At 46.7% G+C, this 9859-nt stretch overlaps 1 pseudogene; it reads right to left on the minus strand.

Annotated features, from left to right (window-relative positions):
• Positions 1–4668: 4668 nt before the first annotated feature.
• The window catches only part of LOC112069150 (tumor necrosis factor receptor superfamily member 16-like), a 47541-nt pseudogene continuing 42350 nt past the window's right edge, over positions 4669–9859 (minus strand).

A 9859-nucleotide genomic window follows, 5' to 3' on the forward strand; every position in this document is an offset into this window, starting at 1 on the left:
CTACTCCTCTACCCTACTAAGCTACCTCTCCTGTACCCCCACTGGCTACCTTTTCTACTCTACTAGCTACTCTCCTTAACCCTACTACACTCTTCTTTACCACCACTAGCTATTTCTCCTACCCACTAGCCGCTAACCCTCTGCACCCCACTAGCTACTCTCCTACCACTAGCTACTCTACCTACCCAACTAGCTACGCTCCCACCACTAGCTACTCTTCTACCCACTAATTACTCTCCTACCCATCTAGCTACTCTCTACCTACTAAGCCTACTATCCCTACCCCACCGAGGCTAACTCCTCTACCCCACTAGCTACTCTCCTACACCCACTAGGGGCTACTCTCCTACCCAATCTAGTTTCTACGCTATTTCACTACCCATCTAGCTCACCTCCTCCCTACTACTCTACCTAACGACTACTCATTACCTACTACCTCCCCACTAGCTACTCTCTACCCATCTAGCTACTTTCCTACCATCTAGCTACTCTCCTACCTACCACAGCTTACCTTCCTCCTCTATCTCACGACCGACAAGGCTACTCTCCTACCCATCTAGCTATCTCCTCCCCCACTCTCTACCACCCTCTAGCTATCTTTCCTTACCCATCTAGTACACTCTCCGTAGCCCCTAGCTCTACTTACCATCCTCTACCCTACGGCTATTATCCTACTCCTTCTAACTTACCTACTAGCTCAACTACTACCTCTCTACTCCTACCACCATGCTACTCTCCACCCCCACTAGCTACTCTCCTACCCCCACTAGCTACTCTCCTACCCCTCCAGCTTACTCTCCGAGCCCTCAAGCCTACTCTCCTTACCCTCTAGCTTACTCTCCTACATAGCTCCTCTACCTCAGCTCACTATTCCTACCCATATCTACTCTCCTACCCACTAGCTACTATTCTTCCCACTAGCTTACTCTCCTAACCTCTAGCTACTCTCCTACCTACTAGCTATCTCGCCAATGCACTTAGCTACTCTCCGACCATCTAGCTATCTCTTACCCTACTAGCTACTCTCCGACCCCATGGCTTACTTGTTCTACTCTACTAGCTACTCTCCTACCAACTAGCTACCTTCTACCCCACTAGCTATCTCCTACCCCACTAGCTACTCTTCTACCCCACTAGCTACCTCTCCTACCCCACTAGCTACTTCCTACCAACTAGCTACTCTCCTACCCATTTCTAGCTACGTCTTTCTACCACTAATTACTCTCCTACCCATCAGCTGACTCTCCTACCCTACTAGCTTACTATCCTACCCCACCGAGCTATCTTCTACCCACGAGCTACTCTCCACCCCATAGCACTCTCCTACCCATCTACTACTTTCCTACCCCATTCTAGCACTCTACTACCTACTAGCTACTCTCCTACCATCTTAAGCTACTCTCTACCCACTAGCTACTCTCTACCATCTAGCTACTTCCTACCCCACCAGCTACTCTACTACCCTTCTAGCTACTCTCCTACCCATCTAGCTACTCTCCTCCCCTCTACGCTACTCTCCTAACCCATCTAGCTACTCTCCTTACCTCAGCATCGAGCTACCGTTTCCATCTACTTCTACTAGCTTACTATTCCTACCCTTCTAGCTACTCTCCTCAACTAATACTCTCCTACCCACTAGCTACCTCCTACCCACTAGCTACTTCCTACCCCACTAGCACTCTCCGTACCCCACCAGCTACCTCCTACCCCTTCTAGCTACTCTCTACCCATCTAGCTACTCTCCACCCCTCTACTACTCCTCCTACCCATCTAGCTTCTCTCCTTACCTCACTAGCTACTCTCCTACCCCACTAGACTCTCCTACCCTCTAGCTACTCTACCCACTACATCTCCACACTAGCTACTCTCCTACCCCACTAGCTCCTACTCGCCTACCTCTATAGCTACTCTCCTACCTACTAGCTTACTCTCCTACCTCCTAGTAACCTCCTACCCCTCACTTACTTCCAACCCACTAGCTACTCTCCTACCCCACTAGCCTACTTCCTACCCCTCTAAGCTACTCTCCTACCCCACTAGCTACTCTCCTACCCAACCTAGCTACTCTCCGTACCCAACTAGCTCTCTCCACCCCACTAGCCTACCTCCTACCCCACTAGCACTCTCCTACCACTAGCTACTCTCCTACCCACTAGCTACTATCCTACCACACCTATCTACTCTCCTACCCCTCTAGCACTCTCCTACCCACTAGCTACTCTCCTACCCCACTAACTAGCTACTCTCCACCCCACTAGCTACTCTCCTACCCCACTAAGTCTACTCTCCTACCCCACTAGCTACTCTCCTCCCCTAAGCTATATACAAGGCTACTTTCCTACACACTAGCTACTTCTCCTACTACACAGTCTACTCCTAACTACACTAGCTACTCTCCTACTACACTAGTCCTTACTAACTGCCTATCCTACACTAGCATTGTACTACCACTAGCTTTAGCCCAGCTGCCTCTAACCTGGGAACGAGCAGACGTTTGATTGACCGTTTCGCGTGCGCACCCTATCGTCTTAGGATAGGGATGGATCAGATTAAGATAGAAAGCGACGGAATGCATTGAAGAGCGATGAGTGAGATCGTTTTGCGTCCCATTTAAATTCTTTAAACACCCCCTCTCGCCCCCTTGAGGAAAGGTAATACTCATTGTAAAGGGAAGAGGCCTTCAGAGGGAAAAGACCAGATTGCCTTTTAAAAGTCACACAGAATTGCACTGGGAGAGTAGAGAAGACTTATTATGAGAGTCTGTAAGTCTTTTGGAGTTCTTACCCAAGGCAGGATGCGGGAGGCCTTTTGAGCTTGTCAATCAAAGCACAGGGCATCTTTTATAGCTTTTCATTATTGCACTGAAATCTTAATTACTTGTTTTGGACTGGGTATGACAACCGTGCTACAAAGACTGCTGTGGCTTTTCAGCTCACTTACTGATGTAGAATATGTTCATCTTGAAAGGGAAAATCCATGTGATTTTGAAAATGGATTTTATTGTACAGTAGATTCTCACCCTTGGTTTTTATTTTTAAAAGTCCCATTTACTAGTGAGTAGCCGCCCAACCCACGAGCATGGTCGTGACATACCTTGTATTTTGAAATGCTTCTCGCCAAAACAGGCGCTGACGCTATTAGCCAGACATTAAAACTGTGCTGGAATCAGATTTAAACAGCAGGGGATCGGCCTGGCCTCCCATCACCACAACACCTCGCTAATGAGCAATCCACAAGAAACAAGGTTTATAAAGGGGCGGCCATCACTCAATGACCAATCACATGTAATACCGCAGGGAAAAGATTGCCCCCTTTTCCTCCATTATACTGAGGCTTTGCCATTCTGAAGTGAGCGGGAAATGAATAGATTCACCGCTACACAAATAAAACAATAGCAGCATTTCCCGCTTCCACCCCCCCCAGACATCACATGGGCATGGGTATGCATTAGGTTGTGGGTAAGATCAAAACAGCAGAGGTCCAGGTCAATTCAGGTGATGGTGCATAAGTTAACTCCGATTCACGAACATAACTTTATAATTGTCTTCTGAACTACCGCATTACTATTCATAACGTCTTCAGTTATGCATTCATGACTGCATAGAGAGAGACGCGAGTCACTGGATGTGTAGGGCCCCTTAGGCTCTGGCTCAGCACTTAGGAGTTGGAAAAACAACACTTCACTCTGTAGTTGGTCTTCCTCTCTTCCTTTTGACGACAAAGCTCTCTCTATCATCCTCTGAGGATAGAAACTGTGCCACGCCACTGAGACTCCAGAGAGAGAGAGATAAAGAAAAGGGGAGATAGAAAAGGAGGGAGAGAAAGAGTAGATATGTAGGAGGACACAGAAAGAGAGAGATAAGTTGAAAGAAGCTAAAGAGATGGAGAGAGGAGTAAGTAGAGCATGGTTCTCCTCGTATAAAAAGACTGACTGTGTCTCTGCCATGGATTTTGAATTAAAGGAAGAGGGTTGCTCCAGGCTCTGAGAGACCACTTCACATTCCTGAAGCTCTTGCTTTGTTTTCACTTTCTTGTTCCGGTTTAAAAAAAGTTGCTCCCTCCTTCACGACCATTCATCATGTATTTCCCACAAAGGCAGTGGTGCTGTCCCCACCGAATACTGGACCACCCTGTCCCTCCTCTCTCTCTCTCTCTCTCTCCTCATCCCTCCTCCTCTCTCTCTCTTCTCTCTCTCTCTCTCCTCTCTCTCTCTCTCTCTCTCTCTCTCTCTCTCTGTTCTCTGTCTCTTTGTCTCTGGCTCTGTCTCTCTCTCTCTCTCTCTCTCTCTCTCTGTCTCCCAAATATCGAAGGCTGGGTCACATGTAGCATAGGTAACAGGGTATACATTGATAAAACACAGATTCATCCTTCCCTCCTTCATAACTCCCATGTTAAGACTTATTTTGTGACATTTCCAAATCGTATCGTAAGTATGTCACACACACGAGATATATCTGAGACTCGCGATGTCAATAATAAAATATGTATCCTAAATTCACTTTGTTTACCCACTTTTTCATCTCCACTTGTATATGCCTAGTCCAGCTAGCATAGAATCTCCTAACGACCCAACAGGTGAACACATACAGACATCCATTTACAGCATCTAGCTAAGTGTAAGTGTAAGTGTGTGTAGGGTAACAGTGTAACAGTATTATGGGAGCTCACCTATCTGTTCCTGCTTGTCTCGTGTCTGACCTGGGCCTGGGCTGGCATGCTGCTGCTTCCTGCAGACCTCGTGGCTGTCCACTGAGATGGCGCATGTCGCTGTGCAGCTTCTCCCCCTCTCCGGCGTCACCGTTTGATTGGCTGCTGTGGCTTGGTGGTTGTTAGCCGGCTGTTTGTTCTGCTTGCAGCTGTTCCACCTGGGAAGGTGTGAACGGAGAAGAAGTGAGTCATGCCCACAACACTGTGTTCCCAGAAGTGGTTTAATTGATGTGATGCYAGTAATGGACGTTTTGTGGTTGGGATGGTCATCAGGAAACGTGGAAGGGACGAGGAGGGATCAGTCATCAAACATCTCTGAAAGTCTTCCAGTAAACCTAAAGGACCAYCAGGGAAACAAGCCTTCTGGCCTCATCGTGGTTTAATCCTCCGTCATTTTTACTGTAATGTTGTCTCTGGCTGGAGCAGCCTCCTAGTCCTAATGATCTAATCAATCAGTCAATCAAAGCCTTTTAACAGACAGTGTTGGACCTGTTTATACAGTGGAAGGAGACAGATATTAAAGTAGCCCCGTAACTGTTTGTGTTGACGAAGTAGCCACTCGGATTTCAACTGGACTCCACTTTACAATCGATACTGGATTTGATGATGAGCTTGTTTACTTGGTACATGGTGTGTTTGAATCGGCGTGTGTGTGTATGTGTTGTGTGCAAATGCTTGTGTGTGTATGTGTTGTGTGTATGTGTGCGTGCGTCTGTGTGCGTCATTTCTAATGTTTAATATGTCACTCACCTCTGTCAATCCTTTTACTCTGAGTGTGTGACCTTTGAAATGCATTATGGTGTGTGTGTGCGTGTGCGTGTGTAATCATGTGGTGTAACTGAATATTTCACCATACAGTCGCTCTCTATCTGGCTCCCTGCCTTTCTTTAGCCATGGGCTACCTCACTCAAACACCATCCTGCCTGTCATTCCCCTTCCCTGACTAGTCAACCTCTCTGTCCTAGTTCACTCTCTCTCCCTCCTCCAGCCTGAGCCCACTGTCTGCATACATGTATCATCCTCCCTGCTTTGTATCTGGTCCTATCCTGCGTTGATAGCTGCTTCTATCTGGTGTGATAGCGCTTCTATCTGTGTGTGATAGCTGCTTCTAATCTGTGTTGATAGCTGCTTCTATCTGCATGTGATAGCTGCTTCTATCTGTGTGATATATCTCTTCTATCTGTTGATAGCGCTTCTATCTGTTGTGATAGCTGCTTTCTATTTGTGCTGGATAAGAGTCCTCTAGCTGTGTGATAGCTGCTATCTATCCTGTTGCTCATATCCTATCTCCCTGCTTTGTCTATGCTTCCCACTCCATGGCCCCTCACCTTTTGAAGACGATTTAGGCCACCAGCCCCACCACCACAGCAGCCAGGATGGAGCAGTAGATGGGGATGAGGTTCTCGTTTGAAGCCCGGTCTGATTGAAGTGGAGGCTGGGCCGGGCCGTGGTGCTCTCTCCCCCCGGGGAGGCTGCTGGAGCTGTTTCTGGTGGAAGATGTCTGTGAAAGAGGGGGAAGACCGGTCCGGGGAAAGTGGAGCTGGGAGACTGCTGTTAGGACGGGGAAGAGAGGATCTAAGGAGAGTTGAAGGAAAGAAGGTATAAAAGGAGAGAATGCTATTATATAAGACAGAAAGAGGACATTTTCATATCGAGTCATATTTTACGCGTAAGAATGTTTTATTTTAATAAATCACCACTTAACCAGTAGTAATTAATAGCCAGTTTTAGAAACATTATCATCTGGCCTAAGAACCTACATCAAGTCTCGCTTGGAACCGCAATTGACTGTAGTTAGCAGAAACGCAACTAACCCGAAAACGCTACAAACTCCCCAGCCGGTTTATATTTCAAAAAAAAAAACAAAAAAAAAAAAAAAAAAAAAAGGACGGGGAACTGTTTGTTGCTTTTTTTATATTATTTACTCTATCACTTCATCTCTCGAATCCATTCACCACAGAGTCCAGTTTGCTTTTCTTATCCTTAATCTAGAATACCCATTCTGACCTGAACGATAGTCGCCGGGAAACATGTCACGTGCTGACGAGGGGAGGTACGAAGAGACGACTGGTACGGGGTCAATCAAAGTCTGCGGCTCGCCAAGGGTTTAGTAAGGGGTGCCAGGAGTGGCTTCTCCTTGCTATTTATTTAAATGAAGCCACTATCATGTGAGGGGGGATATAACCAAATGCTAGTTTTAATAAAATTATATATACTGATAAGAGGGTTAACCAAAACCCAACAAAGAAATCAGAAAAAAAAAAAAAGTTAAGGCTAAGATGTTAATAAGGTAAAAAAAAAAAAAAGAAAAAAAAAATAAAGAGATAGAATAAGGAGAACGCAGGGATAAGCAGTTAGCTGCAGCTGATTAAGTTTTTTTACGTGAAAACCGAAGCTAGCTAGTGTAGCTATCCTGGTCGTGGAGAACCAGTGATGTAAAGAGTTATCCAAGGGAATTGAAGTGAAAAATAAAGACAAGATATGTAAAATAAAAGTAGAGAGAAATAAGTTAACAAATAGCTAGTTGTAAGTAGTAGAGAGAATAGTAAGCATAGGTGGCCGGTAGATGAAGGAGCGGCGCGGGGAGAAGATGCCTGTAACAAGTGGTAGAACCCCTTCCTATAGTTTACTGTTTAGGAGAGTTAGCTAGTGGTATATGAGCGTTTAGTTGGTAGAGAGTAGCTAAGTTCTGGTGGTAGGAGAGTAGCTAGTTAGTGGGTGGTGTAGGGAGAGTAGCTAAGGCTGCAGGTGGTGGAGAGTAGCTAGGTAGGGAGGTAGGAGAGTAGAAGTGTGATTGGTCGGATAGGATAGTTAGCTAGGGGTGGAGGAGAGTTTACTAAGTGGTCTGGGTAGAGTAGTAGCTAGTGGTAGCGAGTGGTTAGCCTAGTGGTTTGGAGAGTAGCTATGTTGGTTAGTAGTAGAAAGACGATTCAGCCTAGTTCGTTGGAGTCAAAAGTGAAAGTATTGGTTTTTTGCAGCCTGGGGTTTTTTAAGTTTCCGCCAACCGAACCACGGATGGGTTAGTAAGAGAGTAGCTATGGAGGTTAGTCGGAGAGTAGCGTAGACGGTCCCTAAAAGCAGGATGTTGTTAGTTGACCGTTAGGAGAGTAGCTAGATCTGGTTAGGACGAGAGTAGCTAGGTGGCACACATGTGGGTGTGTTGATGTGTGTTGGGGATGGGCGTAGGAGAAGGTAGGCTTAAGAGGGAGAGGGTAAACAGGGAGGGACTGTAGCTTGTGGTTTCTTATTGGAAAGCCAGCGGTAGCGAGGGATGGGGAGGCTCGGGGGTACGGAGGTACCGCTAGCCCTAGCGTGGGTTGGTGGAGCAGTAATGCCTAGTGAGAAGGCTTGCGAGTAGAGTAGAGCTTAGCTTAGTTGGTGTGAGAAACAGGGCATGAAGAAGTGATAGCTAAGTGGAGTAAGGATCGTACGGAGAGAGAGAAGTATGTTAGCCATAGAGGAGAGCAAAAGAGAAGAAAGAGAAAGGTAGATGGTAGCGAGAATTCATAGTAGCTAGTGGCTGAGAGGAAAAAAAAAAATGGTATAAGGGGGGAAGAATGTAGTAGGATTGGTGTAGAGATGTAGCTTAGCTAGATGTCGAGAGGGTAGGAGCAGTAGCTAGAGGGGTTAGGAGGAGGAAGTGAGGAGTGAAGTAGCTAGGAGGAGTTGTAGGAGAGTAGCCTAGAAGGGTAGTGGGACGTGACGGGCAAAGAAACTAGTTAGCTGGTCACCTGGTGGGGAGCCGTTACCCAATAATAACCCCAAGCCAAAGCGGTAGGCAGCGAGAAGTATTATGGCTATAGCGTCTTTCACCGAGCGGCCGCACCCTCCGCACCCTATTCCTACATAGTGCATTTACTTTTGCACCAGAACTCATAGGGGTAGCGTATGATAGCTAGCTGGTCAAAATGGTTAGTTTGGTAGATGCACTGAGGAACTATATATGCATATTAGTGGGAATAGGGGTATTGGTGAGTTGCCATTAGTGGAGTACTAGTTGGTAGGGGAGAGTAGCACGCATCTCGAACGGAGAGTTCTCGTCTAAGATGTAGTCATGACTTAGGTTGAAGATAGTCTTCAGTCGTTAGATTTAGCAAGTAAACATTGACACACAAGCAATTAGAGTAGCGTAGATGAGAGTGTAGAGAAGTAGCTAGATGGTCGGTAGGAGAAGTAAGCTAGAAGAGGAGTACACCCGGCAGATACAGAAGACTAAGTCAGGGCTTTAGAGATGGGTAGAGGAGGTCGTAGTAGCCTAGGTAAAGTGTGGTAGTAGAGTATGCTGGTGGGTCAGCTTAACCTCTGTGCTGTGTAGGCGGAGGGCCAAGTGAGACTAGCCTGGATGGGTAGGAGAGTAGCTAGTGCGGTAGAGGTGGCGAGAGTATAGGCCATAGGAACTCTCTCATGTGGTTCAGGTAGTAGTAGCTAGTACATGGTACGTCGAGATGCTAGCCTTAGTCTCATTGCGGTTCAGTCGAAGTAGGCTAGTATGCTCTCGTGCTAGTGCGAGTACTGCTATCCTACTGCTCTCTGGTCTCTCTCTCTCTCTGCGTCTCTTAGCGTCGTGCAGATAGCTTAGTGCGGTTAGCTCAATGCGTCAGTGCGTCTCTCTTCACTGCTCCGTGCGGTCGTCTCTCTCTCTCGTTCAGGATCTCTCTTAGCTCTCGTCTTCATGCTAGCTCTTCGCGTCTCTATCGTCTCTCCTCTGTGCTATACGTGGAGGAGTAGTGCTGGTTTCATGACTGTGCAGACTAAACTCCACTGGTAGAGAGAGATAATGTGAGAAGCTATGTTTTATTAAATTGTCCATTTCCTCTGCTCTATCTGTCTACTCATGTTAGTATCCCTACTGTATAGAATTCAGTAGGTAGATGATCAACTGCGATGATTTATTCACGCATGAGTTGTGTTCGTAGCAGCAAAAGCGATAACCATGCTCACGCTGGATGGCTGCCAGAGAGGCGCTTAGTCTTGTTCTGAGTCCACGTTACTTAGTGGGGTAGTAGTCTATTGGGCAACAGTATAGGCTCTTAAGACAGTGGGTGTTCTTTTAGTGGCTTACCCTGTGATCTGCGGTAGGAGGAATGCTAGTGGCGTAGAAGAGTAGCCTAGTAGGGTTAGGAGAGTACTAGTAGAGTAGAAAAGTACCAGT

Source organism: Salvelinus sp. IW2-2015, unplaced genomic scaffold, assembly GCF_002910315.2.
Source record: "Salvelinus sp. IW2-2015 unplaced genomic scaffold, ASM291031v2 Un_scaffold922, whole genome shotgun sequence".
In the NCBI taxonomy this organism is placed as follows: domain Eukaryota; kingdom Metazoa; phylum Chordata; class Actinopteri; order Salmoniformes; family Salmonidae; genus Salvelinus; species Salvelinus sp. IW2-2015.